The following is a 20180-nucleotide window of genomic DNA, read 5'->3' as shown; positions in this document are numbered from 1 at the left end:
TGAGAACTGCAAGACAGATTCATAAGATTTATCAATAAGTCTCATAACAAGATTGAAAATACTAAATATTAAACATATAGAAACTAGTGGCAAAAGATACTGAACTATATGAAAATTGCAATGTATGTAATGTTAAAGCTTCAGACATAAATAATGTAATAGTTTGAAAGCCAATTAATGCTGGCTCATAGGAAATTCACGTGCGTGAGCACAGTGTTATCTATATGACACACATGAACTAACACCCTCTAGTGGTGAAAAACTGTCAAAATGCCCTGAGAGAAGAAGCGGCCTTCAAGGGCTTAGAAATTAGCATATGAACCTCCTAGGTTTAGTTTTCAACTAAGAATACCAAGAGAACAAAGCAAAATTGGTGATAAAAGTAAATTGTAAAATTGTTTAAAATTACATTCTCTATCTGAATCATGAAGGTTTATTTTAGCCTTGACTGTAAATTTAAACTAAAAAAAAATGATAACATGCATATGAAAAAGCAGAAATTAAATACAATAAAATATTACTTCATAAAAAATTACGATTTCTAAAGAATAAAAAGCTGTTATACATTTTATGTCATATTTAGGTACGTAAACTTACAAAAAGACATGACCTAATGAGGAATTAATGAGCATAGCAGATCAGACTGAGGTTAAAAATCATTCTACCTCTTCATTATGTGTAATTCTTGACCATTTACCTACATTTTTCAGCGTAAATACTACTTTACTTTACTTCTATTATAAAATTGATTCCCCCACTATATATCCTTTGTTGAAAAGCAGGTAGATTGTTTAAGAAGTGTGCATGTGTCTGGAGCACTATTTGACAGCAGTTTTGCAGGAATAACTATCTTAAAGGGACAGTCTACACCAGAATTGTTATTGTTTTAAAAGATAGATAATCCTAGTTTTGCATAACCAACACAGTTATATTTATATATTTTTTACGTCTGTGATTATCTTGTATCTAAGCCTCTGCAGACTGCCCCTTTATTTCAGTTCTTTGACAGACTTGCAGTTTAGCCAATCAGTGATGGCTCCCAGGTAACTTCACGTGCACGAGCACAGTGTTATCTATTTGAAAAACATGAACTAACACCCTCTAGTGGTGAAAAACCTGTTAAAATGCATTCTTAAGAGGCGGCCTTCAAGGTCTAAGAAATTAGCATATGAACCTCCTAGGTTAAGCTTTCAACTAAGAATACCAAGAGAACAAAGAAAAATTGGTGCTAAAAGTAAATTGGAAAATTGTTTAAAATTACATGCTCTATCTGAATCATGAAAGTTTTATTTGGACTAGACTGTCCCTTTAAACATTGTGCAAACTGCTGCCATCTAGTGTCCAACAGCATTCTTGCAAACCTGATGCCATATAGTGCTCTACATATGGATGTACACATTACCAACCCAGGTATTCTCTTCAACAAACAATACCATGATAATAAAGTAAATTTGATAATAGAAGTAAGATGAAAAAAAAAAAACACTTCCCTTTAACAGTTGATAAATAGAAAGGTAATTAAAGGGACAGTATACACTCATTTTCATATAACTGCATGTAATAGACACTACTATAAAGAATAAGATGCTCAGATACTGATATACAAATCCAGTATAAAACTATTTAAAAACTTACTTAGAAGCTATCAGTTTAGCTCTGTTGAAAAGGTAGCTGGAAAGCCCACTGCAAGTGGGAAATAAGACACTCCCCCCTCCCCCTTATTTTGCATATGAAAAGACCCTTTACACAAACAGGAGCAAGCTGGAGTAAGTATCTGACGGTATTCTCATAAACCTTTGGGGCTTGGTTAGGAGTCTGAAAATCAGAGCAATGTTATTTAAAAATAAGCAAAACTATACATTTAAAAAAAACAACAACTTTATGGGCTTTATACATAGATAATCTACAAAACATTTATGCAAAGAAAAAATGAGTGTATAATGTCCCTTTAACCTTTTAAAGCCGTTATGCCGTTCCATTCCGTCATAATTAGACTGGGCTTTAAAGCCGTTATGACGGAATGGAACGTCATAACTAACGGCTGTCCTGAAGCCTTCTGTGCTTCAGGGATTTAATCGCGGTCTGGAGGGCGTTCCTAGGATTGTAGGGACGCCCCCCAGATGCGATCCAATAATTGAAATCTCGCGATCGTATGCACGATCGCGTAGTTTCAATTTGTCTACATCGGAACAGTTGTTCCGATGTAGGCACTTTAACCCTGTCACGAAAGGGTTAATGGAAACTAAAAACACAACATAGATTCTCAAAAAATAAACACAAATGTTTATCTTATTATTTTCTTTGTTTTACAATTGTACTATATCTGGTTGTACAGATAAACTGATATTTGGTTGAGTAGTTCCTTAATACTGTGTTATTTTTTTTTCAACAAGGAGAAACATTGCTATAAGACATAAGTCAGTTCTTTAATTAATGACACAGTATTATAGAAAAAATATTATGATAGCAAAGAGCAGATGACTAATTATTAACCTAATGGACTGACAGATATTTATACTAAACCACTTAAAAGAATCAATAAATCTGTTTCATTTGAATAATTATGAGAATCAATGAAATGTGTCCTTGTACAGATACATATACCTGTCTTCAAAAGATATTTATGTAACAAGACAAATCTATCACAGAAATATACTGACCTACTATCATATACTTTATGGGTATGTTTGTATTCACACTACTGTGACAATTTTTAAAAAATTGCACAATAATATGTTGCATAAAAAAATAAAAAAAATGAATATGGTATAATGAGATTCTAAAAGGTAAATGAGCTATTCTAAAAGATTGTGTGAAAATAAAGATCTAGGGAAATAAAAGTATAAATTATAATTCCCCCTCTATATGAAGGACCTTCCTTGAACCAACCGATGTTTTTGCCTGCTGCTTTCTTCAAATAAATAAATCTGTAGTGAATTCAGATTCCCATTCCAATTTGTTAAAATTTCTAGGTGAAAACATTGTATGGAAGATTAGGTGATTTTGTTGGTTTCATTTTCTAAGTCATTCTAAACAATTTGAATAGCAACTGGGCTAAGAGTTTTGGATCACCAAAATTGCTTTTGCCTAAAAGTAGGTAAACCCACAAGTTTGTGTTAAAGGGACATGAAGCTGGTAATAAAAAAACATTTATCTTTTTTAAAGTCTATGGAGAATTTATATGTTACCACCCATTTTCAAACTTTATCACTTCAATGAAAACTAGGACTGTGTCTTTTAGGCTAATGCTATATAATAATTTTGCCCTTCCTTGTGATCAGTCAATGTTCCTCCATTAACTCCAATGCTCGTTTCGCTATTTCCACACAGTTTTTTTGACAAGAGCAAAATTCTGATCAACTCCTATGGGTTTTACTACTGCAAAGGAGTTAAACACATAGGTAAAACCTCAGTCCAGAGCTGCAAGCCTTGAAGTTCCTGAGCAGGACATGGCAGATGAGTCAATCAGAAACTGCTGTCAGACAATTTAACTAATCACTGGCTGTATTTCCTTCTTGGGACTTTAACAATTTTAAGTTTTGTTTAATCATATAATATTTATTTTAGTACATTTTATATTTCCATTTTTCAAAGAGCAGTTTAAAAAGATTATATATAACAAATGTATTAACATCCTTTTAACTGCAATTATTTTTCAGAAGCCAAACTCCCCCCACTATTTGCTTCATTCGATGAGCCAATCTGGGCTTTAGTCTTCAGACAACAAGACTAGCCACTGTGAAAAATGTTAGTGTAAAGTACTTTGTTTTGCGGCTGTTATCAGCTAAAGCCAATTAGGGACAGATATGTAGCAGGGTTATCCTCGAGAAGTCAGCATGGTGCATTTCAAATTCAGAGAATTATAAAATCTTTAGTTATCAGAGCTAAGTTACATGTAAAGGGGGCCAAATAAATAAATTGCAAGTAAATTTCACTTCGCGTCACTAAACATTTTACATAAAAAATCTCAAGGTGTTAACTGTCCCTTTAAGAATATATAGAAATAATGAAGAACAACAATTTCAATAAAATAGACATTAGAATCCATATAAAATATCATATTGAATGAGTTTATATTATGATGATGGTTGAATCTGAAAAAAAATTTCAATATATAAAAAAAAAACATTCTTTACCCTCTAATATCATTTTTTTACATTCACAACAACAATGACTTATGTGGTTATTTGAAACTAACAAACATTAAATATGACCAAAGTGCACCACTTGTTTGCAGCACTTTAAATATACGAGTATCTGAAAGTAAAATTGTGTAAACAATATGTGCAAAAGTGCATAACCATCTAGGGATTTTTTTTTACTGAAGAACTAAGTTGAGCATAGTAAGGGATGTATAAGTGTAGTAAACAATGCACAGTGGTACAAAATCACTCTTTATATGCTGTGACAATAGAGAAAGGAAAATCTAAGCTATGGAAGCTGTAGCACAATATGCAGTTTAAATGTCTTTAAAGGGACAGTAATTACTAGATAGTTGTGTTCTGCTGCTGTAGAAAAACATATCAGCCAAGTCTAAACATTTTTAAAAACAAATTAACATTATTTTGCTGTGATTGTTTTTTAAAAGCTCTATCTGAATTCTGAAAGAAAAATATTTACTTTTCTGTCTGTTAAAGGGACAGTCTAAACCTTAGTCATCTTAAAGTCTTACCTTAGATTATGCTGCAAATAGCCTCCTGCACACCTTTCTATATTATGCAGCAGGAATGGTAAAAAAGTTATTTTCAAATTAATATTGTTTCTGGCCAATTTTAAACAGATACCAAGCGCCGCCCACTGCTGATATTACGATCTGGGCTACATTTAGGCACCAGTGCTCCCTCTAAGGCATGTTTTGTGAGCAGTTCAGCAGTGAAACAGTTAATTAGGGAACCACACCCTGCAATAAGCAAACACTGCACAATGCAGATTACAAGATATACTTCTCTTATTAACTATTTCACTGCTTGGCCGCTCACAAAACTGGGCTAAGTGGTAACACTGCTAGGTACTCTGCTAAATAGTTTGAAACAAAGGAAAATTCCGGCACCCCAGTAAAATTCAATTTGTTTTATTGCGATAAGCTCATTTCAATGGTACTAGGCTGAAACATACATCTTACGCGTTTCGGCTAGTGCCTTAGTCATAGATGCTGCTTTCAAATTGTAAACACAGGTGTATTTAAGAGCATAATCAGTTACCTATTGGTCAAACTCAAAGCACATAAATCACATGATGAAAACTGTATTAACACGTTGTGAACCAAAAAATGATAACAATGCTGATGATATATTTTGGGTCAATGGTGAAATACAATTATTAGGGACAATATTAATAATGATAATGGTGATACATATCCAAGGGAAGAGAGAAAACAATACAAAAACAAAATAAAAAAACAAGCATAAAACCATACTCAAATACCACTAACTGGCGTATGTGCTCATTCAAATAAGCTTATAAATTATACATTATAAAGTAGCTTTCGGCCAAATGTGTATATAAATACATGCATAGCCACATATGTGCTACCTTTAAATGTACAGCTATTGCCATTAATGCCAATGTGTATTAAAAACCTGTTAATGGTTGTTCGCTTCTAAATCCTACTATCCAATTTATCTTACTAAAAAACCCAAAACGTATTTGACCATCCCTTAATAAAATTAAATTGATCGTTTAAGATGTGTTTACTGCACTTTAGTGAGTTTGTTTCTTCTAAATAAGACTTAAAGCAACTGTTCCTGCTTGTGGAATCACTTTTATGAGCATTGGAATTTGAATGAGCATAAATTATTTTACTCTGCTGAATAGTATTGACAGTCTATTGAATCTAACTAGTGAGTCTTTTATGATTGGGCACCATATGCAACCCAGATCATGATGCCATCAGTGTGCTGAGCTTGGCAGCCATTTCAACGTAGCCATAAATAATATTCATTTTAAAATAACTGTTTTGCCATTCCTGCTGCACGATATAGAAAAGGTGCAGGAGGCTATTTGCAACTTAATCTAAGGTAAGACTTGAAGATGAGTAAGGTATAGAGTGTCCCTTTAAATATATGTTAAAATACATCCAATTTACATATAGCTAAGAAGCATCTCTTACTTATATATGGACCTCTCATCTTTCTATGGCCCGTTTTATTAGATATGGGGAGGCACGCAACATGGAAGGTCAACTGCATTCACTGGTTTCGCAAAACTTAGCTAATACCACATTGTTTTAATGAGGTATTGTGTCTCTATGTAATAGTGAAAATTAATCTAAATTATTCATTTGTCTGATATATTTACATTTTATTTGTTGGCTTCTGTTATTAGAGCAATATTTCATTTGTGTTGATTTCAGACACTTTGTTTCTAGCAATTATTTTGTACTGGTCTTTTTAAGAAACACATTAAATTTATAGCACTGAGCTGTGATAAATCATTTACACAATTCTAAGTAAACAGCTTTACAGTTTGTACTTAATGGGATATGGGATACCCTAGAGGGTTTACAATTGCTGTTTTTATAAGATCTTCCTTTAATCCTGTTAAGAAACAGAAATTGATTCTGTAACAATTTAAATGTATAAAATATATTATTCAATTTAATTTAATAATGATTAATATCACTGCACTAAAAAATCAAACTGTTTGCTATACTGTTTTTATATTTTCTATTTATTGGCTGTTGTTTACTTATTGTTAAAGGACACTAAACCCAATTTTCTTTAATGATTCAGAAAGAGTAGGAAATTTTAAGCAACTTTCTAATTTACTCCTATTATCACATTTGTATTGTTCTCTTGCTATCTTTATTTAAAAAGCAGGAATGTGAAGCTTAGGAGCCAGCCCATTTTAGTTTCAAGCACCCTGGATACAACTTGCTTATTGGTGACTACATTTAGCCACCAATAAGCAATTGTAACCCAGGTTCTGAACAAAAAATGGGCCGGTTCCTAAGCTTTACGTTCCTTCTTTTTAAATAAAGATATCAAGCGAACGATTAAAATTTGATAATAGGAGAAAATTAGAAAATTGCTTAAAGGGACAGTCTCGTCCAAAAAAATCTTTCATGATTCAGATAGGGCATGTAATTTTAAACAATTTTCCAATTTACTTTTATCACCAATTTTTCTTTGTTCTCTTGGTATTCTTAGTTGAAAGCTTAACTTAGGAGGTTCATATGCTAATTTCTTAGACCTTGAAGGCCGCCTCTTAAGAATGCATTTTAACAGTTTTTCACCACTAGAGGGTGTTAGTTCATGTTTTTCATATAGATAACACTGTGCTCATGCACGTGAAGTTACCTGGGAGCCATCACTGATTGGCTAAGCTGCAAGTCTGTCAAAAGAACAAATAAAGGGGCAGTCTGCAGAGGCTTAGATACAAGATAATCACAGAGGTAAAAAAATATATAAATATAACTGTGTTGGTTATGCAAAACTAGGGAATGGGTAAACAAGGGATTATCTATCTTTTAAAACAATTAAATTAAAATTACTTTTGTTACGGTCTTATTCTGTTAATATTCTCTACACATGTGCATTCATTTTTTAGACAAAAAAATATATAATTTTTGGTTTGTCATTAATTAAAAACTATTTATGAACATTCCCTTTTTTAACTAAATAAAGAATGAGCAAATTAATTAAACATGAAAATCTGTCGATTGATTGGATGATTGATTAATTACAGTTTTCTCAGCAAGTGTCAAGGGCATCCCATTTGGGCCACGATGATAAAAGGATCTCAAAACCCTCAAGAAATTGTCTTTTTTTTCTCTCCTCTTTTGCAATTCGTGTTTCATTAGTTGTTTAAATATTGACAAAATAAGTGTAAAATTTTAATATGTTCTAAGTATTTATACATAGATATTCGTATATATATATATATATATATATATATATATATATATATATATATATATATATAACTATATCTAATTATCTATCTATTTATCTATCTATGAGTATAGATGTACCAAAATACAATCCGATATATGAAGAAACATGTATATATGAATACATGCAACATATTCTGCTAAGTTAAGAACATTGGAATGTTAAATATTAATATTTTCGTGCTGGTTAGTGCACTTGAGCATATGCAATCAGGTTTGCATGCAAGCAAAATCTATTTACTTTAAACTTGTAATACGAGCACTACCCCATGCGCGCAATAAGCTTACTTCTAGTGGAATTAGTGTGCGTTAAATACCACTCCACTTGTAATCTGGCCCTTTATTGGAAAACAATCATTTTGTCTGTGTACATGTTCTAGTTTTTTTTTAATATATGCATAACATATCAGCAAATAAAGGGACATGAAACACCATTTTTTTTTTTCAAATAGAGCATACAATTTTGCCCAATCCTCTTTGTGTCTATTATTGAAAGAGCAGCAAAGCAGTATTGTGAGCTAACTAAACACATAGGTAAGCCAATGATAAATTGTATATATATGTAGCCACCAATCAGCAGCTTGCTCCCATCTTGTGAGCCTACATAGGTATGCTTCTCAACAAAGGATACCAAGAGAATGAAGCATATTAGATAATAAAAGTAAACTGAATAATTGTTTAACATTGTTTGCTCTGTCTGAATCCTTAAACAACGTTTTGGGGTTGCGTGTCCTTTAAAGGGATACTAACCCCTCATTTTTTCTTTCATGATTCAGATAGAGCATGCAATTTTAAGCAACTTTCTAATTTACTCCTATTATCAATTTTTCTTTGTTCTAATGTTATCTTGATTTGAAAAAGCAGTGATAAAAGGTTAGGAGCCGGCCCATTTTTTAGTTCAGCACCTTGGTAGAGCTGCTGATTGGTTTGCTACATTTAGCCACAAATCAGCAAGTGCTACCCATGTGCTGAACAAAAAATGGTCTGGCTCTAAAGCTTACAGTACTGCTTTTTCAAATCAAGATAGCATGAGAACAAAGAAAAATTGATAATAGGAGTAAATTAGAAGGGTGCTTAAAATCTCATGCTCTATCTGAATCATGAAATAAAAAAATTGGGTTTAGTATCCCTTTAAGCATTTAACTACAACAATCTGCATACAAATACTGTACATTTATTTTTATTTTTAAATAAGAATTTAATTCTGTTATTTTGTTAGCACAATGTACAGGGATTTGCAAATCAAGATCAATTCAGGCATACACCTGACCCCATACAAGACTGGTAACATTTCTAGTTCCTGCTCCTAGTCTAATTTGTTGTAGCCAGTTAAGGATTGTTGTAAATAAATTTGTGCTCTTATCTTAGCCTGAAAGTGTATTTTCTATGCTTGCCACAGATTGGTAAACTTAAATTAAAATCACTAAAATGTACATTCTCTTATAAGTCTAATTTAATGTATCTGAAGTATTTGCCAAAGGACTGAAGTGTTTTAAAACAAAAAATGTAAGTAAATTATGTTTATTTAGTAAGTATAAACTTAAAGGGACACTGCCCCCAATTTTTTTCTTTTGTGATTAAGATAGAGCATGCAATTTTAAGCAACTTTCTAATTTACTCCTATTATCAATTTGTTTTTCGTTCTCTTGCTATCTTTATTTGAAAAAGAAGGCATCTAAGCTTTTTTTTTTGGATCAGTACTCTGGACAGCACTTTTTTATTGGTGGATGAATTTATCCACCAATCAGCAAGGACAGCCCAGGTTGTTCACCAAAAATGGGCCGGCATCTAAACTTACATTCTTGCATTTCAGATAAAGATACCAAGAGAATGAAGAAAATTTGATAATAGGAGTAAATTAGAAAGTTGCTTAAAATTTCATGCTCTATCTGAATCCCGAAAGAAAATTGTGGGTTCAGTGTCCCTTTAATAACAAGTAAAATTAGCAAAATTAATACACAGGTTGGCCAACCAAATATAAAAATAGATAAACAATCTATATTACAACGTTCTTTTATTTTTACCTAATAAAATAAAAAAAATAAAAAATAAAAAACACTATATGACTGATTGCGTTTTGATGTTAAATGACCAGTAAAACAGCAGATTTGCATAATCAACACATACATGATAAAAAGACAATGCAATAGCACTTACTCTGAATTTCAAATGAGTAGTAGATTTTTGTCTTACAAATTTCAGTTATATCTATTTCAACTCCTCCTGTATCATGTGACAGCCATCAGCCAATCACAAATGCATATGCATATATTCTGTGAGTTCTTGCACATGCTCAGTAGGAACTGGTGACTCAAAAAGTGTAAATATAAAAAGACTGTGCACATTTTGTTAATGGAAGTAAATTGGAAAGTTGTTGCTGCTCTATTTGAATCATAAAAATTATATTCTGACTTGTTTCCCTTTAATATCCACTGTATCTTTTTTTTTTTCTTTCTTTTTTTATAACCAATGGGCAAAGGAATGACTTCTATATTTAAAAAAAAAAAACAGACATATGCCTACACTAGGCTTAGAAAAAAATATTATTACAAACATAACTGCCATTCTACTCTTTCTATTATCTGGCTGATAAAGAAAAAAACTCAGTAATGTTTTTTTTATTATTATTATTATTATTATTTTTTTTACCAACTATTACTGCTATAAAAATACAATTGCTGTGCTTGATTTTGTATTTATTTTGCCAAGGCTAGAACTGTATCTTTTGACCCAGTGGGATCTTCCATCAAAAGAGGTCACCATTTGATTGATAGATGTCCCAAGTGACTTTACTACTTCAGGATTGGAATCTGAAAAAAAAAAAAAATTATACTAATGTTATCCAATGCAGTGGTGGATAAAGATTATGTGTCATGTTTCTAAGCATCAAATTGTCAAAAATAATGTATTGATAGAAAAATAAGCAAAAAAATTAAATATACTTGAAACCAACCAACACAGAATAATATATTTTTTTAAAATTTTGTGTTTATTTGTTTTCTAAGCAGGTGATAGAACATTAGAATTTCCATCTACTCATTTAAAAGTAGAATTGTTAAAAAAAAAAAAAAAAATATGCATTGGAAAGTGTGTGAATAAGGCAACAGAAGTGTATATTTAAATGGACATGAAGCCCAAAATAATTTTGTTCATAATTCAGAAACACCTAGATTACAAGTTTTGCGTTATGGTTTTAACGCTGAAAAAAATGTCTATTTCAGTGTAAAAACCGTAACGCAGCCATTACGAGTTGTGTTGCAAGCATTTTAGCCTGGATTACAATGTCAATCCCGCATTCAAAAAAAGTAAATTTTTGCATGGGATTTCCACGGTGTTACAGGTTGTGCGGTGAGGCTTACATGCTTGCGTTCCAGCGTATACCGACACGATCCATTCCACTATCTGAGACCAGTAGTTATGAGTTTTGCACAACAAAACTGTTACACAAAACTCATAACCAAAATGTTACAAAGTACAATAACACCCATAAACTACCCCTTAACCCCTAAACCAAAATGAACTCCAAACAAAACATATAAAGGCTACATGGAACCACTCCCTGCAAGTTGCTCCAATCAAAGATCACCATGTGCAGATGGAAAACATAGACATATGTAAAAAGGCATCGTGTGCAAAAACACCCTGTGTATAATCAGTGATCTTATGCTGCATAAGAAACACTTGTTTAGCTTTACTCTGCTCCCAATGAGAACTTATTATTATCAGGTATTTGTAGAGCGCCAACAGATTCTGCAGCGCTGTAAACATAGTCGGTGTACAGGATAGCTTTTGTAGGGGTCAAGTGGGTAGAGGACCCTGCCGAGAGTTTCGCTGTTGTAGTCGACTCTTAAGAAGCGATCTGTAAACAGCTGGGCTTATAGGCTTACAATCTAAGGGGTTCAAGGTGAAAGCAATGGTATTAGGAAAGGTTAGTGTTGGTTGTTAGTGATGTCGCGAATAGTTCACCGGCGGATAGTTCCCGGCAAACATAGCATGTTCGCGTTCGCCGCGGCGGGCGAACATATGCGATGTTCGATCCGCCCCCTATTCGTCATCATTGAGTAATACTTTGACCCTGTACCTCACAGTCAGCAGGCACATTCCAGCCAATCAGCAGCAGACCCTCCCTCCCAGACCCTCCTACCTCCTGGACAGCATCCATTTTAGATTCATTCGGAAGCTGCATTCTTAGGGAGAGGAGGGACAGTGTAGCTGCTGCTGATTAATAGGTAAATCGATAGCTAGGCTAGTGTATTCAGTGTCCACTACAGTCCTGAAGGACTCATCTGATCTCTGCTGTAAGGACAGCACCCCAAAAAGCCCTTTTTAGGGCTGCTTTTTTTTTCCTGTGTAATCTAATTGCAGTTGCCTGCCTGCCAGCGTGTGTGTCAGGCTCACAGCGTATACTGTGCCCACTTGCCCAGTGCCACCACTCATATCTGGTGTAACAGTAGTGTAGATTTAAAAAAAACAACACTTTTTTGACTGTGTTAAATAATAGCAGTCAGTTTCCTTCACACGTGTGCGTTTCAGTGCCTGCCTGCCAGGGCACATTGTCACCCCAGTGCAACTCATATCTGGTGTAACAGTAGTGTACATTTAAAAAAAAAAAACACTTTTTTGACTGTGTTAAATAATAGCAGTCAGTTTCCTTCACACGTGTGCGTTTCAGTGCCTGCCTGCCAGGGCACAGTGTCACCCCAGTGCAACTCATATCTGGTGTAACAGTAGTGTAGATTTAAAAAAAACAACACTTTTTTGACTGTGTTAAATAATAGCAGTCAGTTTCCTTCACACGTGTGCGTTTCAGTGCCTGCCTGCCAGGGCACATTGTCACCCCAGTGCAACTCATATCTGGTGTAACAGTAGTGTACATTTAAAAAAAAAAAACACTTTTTTGACTGTGTTAAATAATAGCAGTCAGTTTCCTTCACACGTGTGCGTTTCAGTGCCTGCCTGCCAGGGCACAGTGTCACCCCAGTGCAACTCATATCTGGTGTAACAGTAGTGTACATTTAAAAAAAACAACACTTTTTTGACTGTGTTAAATAATAGCAGTCAGTTTCCTTCACACGTGTGCGTTTCAGTGCCTGCCTGCCAGGGCACAGTGTCACCCCAGTGCAACTCATATCTGGGGGTCGATCCGATAAAAATCGTCGCCCGCAAAAGCCGGCGACGCCAAGAATTGCGCGGATTTGGTATCCTATATACGGCGTAAGCTAGAAGTTACGCGCGTATATTTCTGCCGTCGCCCGCAGTTTTTTGGGCCATAGGCAGGTATACCAAACCCGCGCAGTTTGGTATCCAATATGCAGCGTAAGGACTTACGTGGCGAAAATGGAGAAAACTTACTCCATTTTCACCTCGCCACAAAAAGCAGCCGTAAGAAGCCTTACGCTGACTATTGGAGCCCCGTAACTCCCTAAACTAGCTGCTAAAATAAACCTAACACCTAACGCATGCGCAATGTCTATCTCCCTGTCAACCGCGATCCCCCCCCCCCCCCAAATCCCTAATAAAGTTATTACCCCCTAAAACGCCGCTCCCGGACCCCGCCGCCATCTACATAAACTAACCCCCTACTGTGAGCCCCTAAAACCGCCGCCATCTACCTTATCTATCCCGTAATCTGACCCCTTACACCGCCGCCACCTATATAAAAATTATTAACCCCTAATTTAATCTACCTACCCCGCCGCCAGCTATGTTATCTATATTAACCCTAAGTATATTATAGTTAATATAGTTATTACATTATATATATTAACTATATTAACCCTAATTATATTAGGGTTAATATAGTTAATATAGTTACTATAGTATTTATATTAACTATATTAACTCTATCTAACCCTAACACCCCTAACTAAATTTATATTAAATTAATCTAATTAATTTATAAACTAAAATATTCCTATTTAAATCTAAATACTTACCTATAAAATAAACCCTAAGATAGCTACAATATAATTAATAATTACATTATAGCTATGTTAGGGTTAATATTTATTTTACAGGTAAATAGTTAATTATTTTAACTAGGTATAATAGATATTAAATAGTTATTAACTATTTAATATCTACCTAGTTAAAATAATTACCCAATTACCTGTAAAATAAATCCTAACCTAAGTTACAAATACACCTACACTATCAATAAATTTAATAAACTACTAACATCTATCTAAAAATACAATTAAATTAACTAAACTAAATTACAAAAAAAAACAAACACTAAATTACAAAAAATAAAAAAAAGATTACAAGATTTTTAAGCTAATTACACCTATTCTAAGCCCCCTAATAAAATAATAAACCCCCAAAATAACAAAAATTCCCTGCCCTATTCTAAATTAAACAAATTTCAAAGCTCTTTACCTTACCAGCCCTTAAAAGGGCCTTTTGTGGGGCATGCCCCAAAGAATTCAGCTCTTTTGCATTCAACAAATACAATCACCCCCCCCCCCCATTACAACCCACCACTCACATACCCCTATTCTAAACCCACCCAAACCCCCCTTAAAAAATCCTAACACTACCCCCCTGAAGATCTCCCTACCTTGTCTTCACCACACCGGGCCGAACTCCTGATCCGATCCGGGCGATGTCGTCCTCCAAGCGGCAAAGAAGAAATCTTCCTCCGGCGACGTCTTCCTCCAAGCGGCAGCAAAGTCTTCATTCTTCCGGCGGCATCTTCAATCTTCTTTCTTCGCTCCGCCGCCGCGGAGCATCCATCCCGGCCGACTGCTAAACTTGGAATGAGGTACCTTTAAATGACGTCATCCAAGATGGCGTCCGCCGAATTCCGATTGGCTGATAGGATTCTATCAGCCAATCGGAATTAAGTTAAAAAAATCTGATTGGCTGATTGAATCAGCCAATCAGATTCAAGTTCAATCCGATTGGCTGATCCAATCAGCCAATCAGATTGAGCTCGCATTCTATTGGCTGATCGGAACAGCCAATAGAATGCGAGCTCAATCTGATTGGCTGATTGGATCAGCCAATCGGATTGAACTTGAATCTGATTGGCTGATTCAATCAGCCAATCAGATTTTTTTAACTTAATTCCGATTGGCTGATAGAATCCTATCAGCCAATCGGAATTCGGCGGACGCCATCTTGGATGACGTCATTTAAAGGTACCTCATTCCAAGTTTAGCAGTCGGCCGGGATGGATGCTCCGCGGCGGCGGAGCGAAGAAAGAAGATTGAAGATGCCGCCGGAAGAATGAAGACTTTGCTGCCGCTTGGAGGAAGACGTCGCCGGAGGAAGATTTCTTCTTTGCCGCTTGGAGGACGACATCGCCCGGATCGGATCAGGAGTTCGGCCCGGTGTGGTGAAGACAAGGTAGGGAGATCTTCAGGGGGGTAGTGTTAGGATTTTTTAAGGGGGGTTTGGGTGGGTTTAGAATAGGGGTATGTGGGTGGTGGGTTGTAATGGGGGGGGGGGGTGATTGTATTTGTTGAATGCAAAAGAGCTGAATTCTTTGGGGCATGCCCCACAAAAGGCCCTTTTAAGGGCTGGTAAGGTAAAGAGCTTTGAAATTTGTTTAATTTAGAATAGGGCAGGGAATTTTTGTTATTTTGGGGGTTTATTATTTTATTAGGGGGCTTAGAATAGGTGTAATTAGCTTAAAAATCTTGTAATCTTTTTTTTATTTTTTGTAATTTAGTGTTTGTTTTTTTTTGTAATTTAGTTTAGTTAATTTAATTGTATTTTTAGATAGATGTTAGTAGTTTATTAAATTTATTGATAGTGTAGGTGTATTTGTAACTTAGGTTAGGATTTATTTTACAGGTAATTGGGTAATTATTTTAACTAGGTAGATATTAAATAGTTAATAACTATTTAATATCTATTATACCTAGTTAAAATAATTAACTATTTACCTGTAAAATAAATATTAACCCTAACATAGCTATAATGTAATTATTAATTATATTGTAGCTATCTTAGGGTTTATTTTATAGGTAAGTATTTAGATTTAAATAGGAATATTTTAGTTTATAAATTAATTAGATTAATTTAATATAAATTTAGTTAGGGGTGTTAGGGTTAGATAGAGTTAATATAGTTAATATAAATACTATAGTAACTATATTAACTATATTAACCCTAATATAATTAGGGTTAATATAGTTAATATATATATAATGTAATACCTATATTAACTATAATATACTTAGGGTTAATATAGATAATATAGCTGGCGGCAGGGTAGGTAGATTAAATTAGGGGTTAATCATTTTAATAGAGATGGCGGCGGTGTAAGGGGCTTAGATTAGGGGTTAATAATTTTAATATAGATGGCGGCGGTGTTAGGGGCTCACTTTAGGGGGTTATAGATATAATATAGCTGGCGGCGGGGTACGGGAGCGGCGGTTTAGGGGTTAATAATTTTATTAGGTTGCGGCGGGGTAAAGGAGCGGCGGTTTAGGGGTTAATAGCATTTTTATTGTTAGGCTAGTGAGGGGGGATAGCGGATAGAGGGTTAGACAGTGCGGGCTATGTTAGGGAGGCGTGTTAGACAGTGCGGGCTATGTTAGGGAGGCGTGTTAGACAGTGCGGGTGTTTTAGACTTTAGTCAGGTTTTATAGGCGCCGGCAGATTCTAACGTGGCGCAAGTCACTGGCGACGCCAGAAATTTGTACTTACGCAGATTTCTGGACATCGCTGGTTTGTGAGACTTACGGCACGTTAGCATCTGACGGCGACCTATATGGGATGGCTCGAGTTGCGAGCTGAAACTGCGGGCGACGCCGGTTCCCTCGCTTGCGCCGCAAACTGCGATCGATATCGGATCGCGCCCCTGGTGTAACAGTAGTGTACATTTAAAAAAAAAAAACACTTTTTTGACTGTGTTAAATAATAGCAGTCAGTTTCCTTCACACGTGTGCGTTTCAGTGCCTGCCTGCCAGGGCACAGTGTCACCCCAGTGCAACTCATATCTGGTGTAACAGTAGTGTACATTTAAAAAAAAAAAACACTTTTTTGACTGTGTTAAATAATAGCAGTCAGTTTCCTTCACACGTGTGCGTTTCAGTGCCTGCCTGCCAGGGCACAGTGTCACCCTAGTGCAACTCATACCTGGTGTAACAGTAGTGTAGATTTAAAAAAAACAACACTTTTTTGACTGTGTTAAATAATAGCAGTCAGTTTCCTTCACACGTGTGCGTTTCAGTGCCTGCCTGCCAGGGCACAGTGTCACCCCAGTGCAACTCATATCTGGTGTAACAGTAGTATAGATTAAAAAAAAAAAACACTTTTTTGACTGTGTTAAATAATAGCAGTCAGTTTCCTTCACACGTGTGCATATTTCATATAGATAACACTGTGCTCATGCACGAGAAGTTATCTGGGAGCAGGCACTGATTGGCTAGACTGCAGGGTGAGGATTTTATGTTTAATCCTAGAGGCAAGAGGAAGCCAGTGAAGGGATTGGCAGAGAGGTGCAGCAGATGAAGAGCGACGAGTAAGGAAGATGAGCCTGGCAGAGGCATTCATAATGGATTGTAAAGGAGCTATGCGGCAGCTAGGTAGACCAGAGAGGACGGAATTGCATTAGTCGAGGCGGGAAAGGATGAGAGAGTGGATACAAATCTTGGTTGTATCTTGTGTAAGGAAATGTCTAATTTTAGCAATGTTTTTAAGGTAGAAGCGGCAGGCTTTAGCCAAGGACTGAATGTGAGGAGTGAAGAAAAGGTCTGAGTCAAGTGTGACCCCAAGACATCGGGCGTGCGGGGTAGGGGTAATGATGGAATTATCAACAGTTATAGAAATTTTGGGGGTGGAGACATTGGAAGAAGGGTGAAAAATAAGGAGTTCAATTTTGGAGAGATTTAGCTTAAGGTAGTGAGAGGACATCCAAGATGAGATGTGAGAAAGACAGTTAGTGACACGGGTTAGTAAGGAAGGAGGTAGGTCTGGTGCAGAGAGGTAGATTTGGGTGTCATCGGCATACAAATGGTATTGAAACCCATGGAACTTTATTAAGGAACCTAGTGACGATGTGTAGATTGAAAAGAGAAGGGGACCAAGGACAGAGCCTTGAGGTACCCCAACAGAAAGTGGTAACGGGGTAGAGGATGCTCCGGAGAAGGCTACACTAAATGTACGGTTAGTCAGATAGGAAGAGAACCACGAGAGAGCTGTGTCACAGATGCCGAAGGATTGGAGGGTTTGGAGCAGAAGAGGGTGGTCAACAGTGTCAAAGGCTGCAGACAGGCCAAGGAGGATAAGCAGAGAGAAGTGGCCTTTGGATTTTGCTGCAAGTAGGTAACAGGTTGACAATTGCTGTCTCTGTAGAGTGATGGGAATGAAATCCAGATTGCAGTGGGTCAAGAAGAGAGTTTAGTGTAAGGAAATGGGATATACGTGCGTAAACTAGCTTTTCGAGGAGCTTTGAGGCAAGAGGGAGTAGGGAAATAGGGTGGTAATTGGAAGGGGAGGTTGGATCAAGGGAAGGTTTTTTGAGGATAGGTGTGACCAGTGCATGTTTTAGAGATAAGGGAAATATACCAGTGCTGAGGGAGAGGTTGAAAATGTGTGTGAGTATGGGGGTGAGGGTAGAAGAGAGGGAGGGGAGTAGCTGTGAGGGGATGGGGTCGAGGGGACAGGTAGTGAGGTGGGAGGACAGTATAAGGGCAGAAACTTCATCCTCATTAACAGGGGCAAAAGAGCTGCATTTTTGGATATTTGGGTTTTGGGTGATTGTGAGCTTTTGGGGGGGTGGGAGATTGGAAGTATGTTGAGAGCTGATTTCACTTCTGATGGAGTCAATTTTGTTGTTGAAGTGGCTTGCAAAATCTTGAGCTGAGAGAGAGGTTGTGTTAGGAGGTGGGAGTGGGCGGAGAAGAGTGTTGAACGTGGAGAACAGATGTTTAGGGTTAGAGGAAAGAGTAGAGATGAGATTAGAAAAATAGGGCAGAATAGTAGGAGTTCAGGATGAACTTGTAGTGAAGGAAGTCAGCTGAACTCAGAGATTTCCTCCAATGTCGCTCGGCAGTACGGGAGCATCTGCATAGGTATCGTGTCAGAGGAGTATGCCAGGGCTGAGGATGAGATTGTGGTTTCTGAGCTAAGGTTGGAGGGGCCAGAGTGTCAATGACCGATGTAAGGGAATGACCGATGTGGAATTATACTGGCAGATAGATTGGTCAGGGCAGGAAAAGGAGGTGATGGATGAGAGGAGAGGTTTGAGAGAGCTAGCGAGCTGATTCAGATCTAGTGACTTAGTGCTTCTGTGAAGTTTGGTGTGAGGGGTAGAGGGAGGGGGAGTTGTAGGTAGGGAAGTGATGTTGCAAGTTAGGAGATGATGGTCAGAGAGAAGAAAAGGGGAGTTTGTTAAATTTGAAAGAGTGCATCGATAGGTGAAAATCAGATCAAGGGAATGACCATCTTTGTGAGTGGGAGAGTCAGTCCATTGTGACAGGCCGAAAGAGGAAGTCAGTTGAAGAAGTTGTATTGCAGAGGAGGCATTGGAGTCACCAAGAATGAGGGCAGGGGTGTCTGAGGAAAGGAAATAAGGAAGCCAGACAGCAAAGTGATCTAAAAATTGAGTTGGGGAGCCAGGGGGCAGTGTATGACTGCAACACGTATAGAGAGGGGAGAGAATAACCGAATCATGTGTGCTTCAAATGAAGAAAATGTGAGTGAAGAGAAGGGCTGTATTTGTTGGAAGGTGCAACGAGAGGAAAGTAAAATACCGACACCACCTCCTTGTCTATTGCCAGACCCAGGAGTGTGGCTGAAATGGAGACCCCCATGTGACAGTGCAGCAGTGGATGCTGTGTCTGAAGCAGAGAGCTAGGTTTCTGTAAGAGCCAGAAGGTTAAGAGAGTGGGAGATAAAGAGATCATGGATAGAAGTGAGCTTGTTGCAAACAGAGCGAGAGTTCCAGAGTGCACAAGTGAAGGGGGAGGGGTTTTTAGATGTAAGAGTAATGTGATTAAGGTTACCAGAGTTTAGTTTATGAAGTCTATTGAAAGGCACACAAGGATGCAAAAGGCTAGGAGGGTGTGAGGACCAGGATTAGGGGAGATGTCGCCAGCAGCTAGTATGAGCAAGAAGGAGAGTGACATGAGATGAAAAGCAGATTTGCAGTAATGAGACTGTTGTTTGACTGAAGTGCAGGGGGGAGAGAGGGTGTTTAGGAATAGGTAAAGTTCATGAGTACAAAAGTAAGGTGAGTATAAGAGAGATAAGAGTATAAGAGCTAATGAACAGTGCAGGTGGAGAGGGAGAAGGAGTAAGTGAGTAATGTAGTTTGTTATAGAGACAAGAGGTA

Source organism: Bombina bombina, chromosome 10, assembly GCF_027579735.1.
Source record: "Bombina bombina isolate aBomBom1 chromosome 10, aBomBom1.pri, whole genome shotgun sequence".
Taxonomy (NCBI): domain Eukaryota; kingdom Metazoa; phylum Chordata; class Amphibia; order Anura; family Bombinatoridae; genus Bombina; species Bombina bombina.
The sequence above is the reverse complement of the archived record's forward strand: the minus strand, read 5'-3'. Positions refer to the sequence as shown.